Source organism: Sinocyclocheilus anshuiensis, unplaced genomic scaffold (assembly GCF_001515605.1).
Source record: "Sinocyclocheilus anshuiensis isolate Anshui unplaced genomic scaffold, SAMN03320099.WGS_v1.1 scaffold3711, whole genome shotgun sequence".
NCBI lineage: Eukaryota > Metazoa > Chordata > Actinopteri > Cypriniformes > Cyprinidae > Sinocyclocheilus > Sinocyclocheilus anshuiensis.
The window spans coordinates 4408-5367 of NW_015536692.1; the positions used below are offsets into that span (position 1 = coordinate 4408).

The following is a 960-nucleotide window of genomic DNA, read 5'->3' on the forward strand; positions in this document are numbered from 1 at the left end:
TTATGGGTTTGGAACGACATAAGGGTGAGTAATTAATGACAGAATTTTCATTTTTGGGAGAACTATCCCTTTAATGATCACCTGTCCTCTAAATTGTTGTTCTTGTGCTATTATTTTCTACTTAGCACATTTGGTAACAATCTGTTGGAAGTATGTACAACAGAAACTTTGGTGGAAGACAGACATCACTGTATCTTTATTCATGCTGTATTTTGACTTTAACTGTAAAAATGTGTTTTCATCCTTTCACAGACTGTTACCAGTATCCAAGGGCACTTGGATAGCATTGGAGAGTCTCCAGCTGTATCTACTTGTTGGGCTGAAGAGAAGTAGGGTCCAGTCTTGTTTTATTGTAATTGTCCAACATGCTCTACCCTGTAAGGCCTCTAATTCACTGGCCTGTGTTGATGAGCTTTTCAAAGCTCACTTTGTCTTAAGAACTTCATACTGTCAGGAATTGACCATTGTGTATAGCTTTCTGTAAAACACTGCCTATGATATAGATGCTGAAACCATCAAGTGATCATAATCACAAGTGAATTAAATGTAATACTGTTTAAATAGGAGCTTGAAAAATAAAATTGAGATATGAGTATACAGTTTGTTGTTGACTATTTTCAGATTGAAAAATTTGTTTTTCATTTATATTTTAGGGCTTTTGAGGATAAAACATGAAGGGTGTAATTTAGAAGATTAACTCTGGATAGAGTTAGTTATTCATTAAAGTTCACTCATAATTGATGATAAACAACTCTGGAGGGGAGGTAAATTGTGGTAGAGTAAATTTGACTTTCCTCTGAACAGAGTTAAAAAGTCGCAGAGTCCATTTCTTTTACCTCTGAACTGAGTAAAATAGTACAAGAGTTAATTTAAAAAAACACTAAATAGAGTCAAATATAACAGGAAAGAGTAAAATATTAACACTAAATTGAGCAAAATGAACTCTGGAAAAACAACTCT

The 960-nt window shown here is 33.6% G+C and overlaps 1 long non-coding RNA gene across 1 annotated transcript in view; it reads left to right on the plus strand.

Moving 5' to 3' along the window:
- LOC107654724 (uncharacterized) overlaps positions 1-587 on the plus strand; it is a 2834-nt gene extending 2247 nt beyond the window's left edge. The window contains exon 3 of the long non-coding RNA XR_001630362.1: positions 253-587. This is a non-coding gene — a long non-coding RNA (uncharacterized LOC107654724). The remainder of the gene's footprint in view (positions 1-252) is intronic.
- The last annotated feature ends 373 nt before the right edge of the window (positions 588-960 follow it).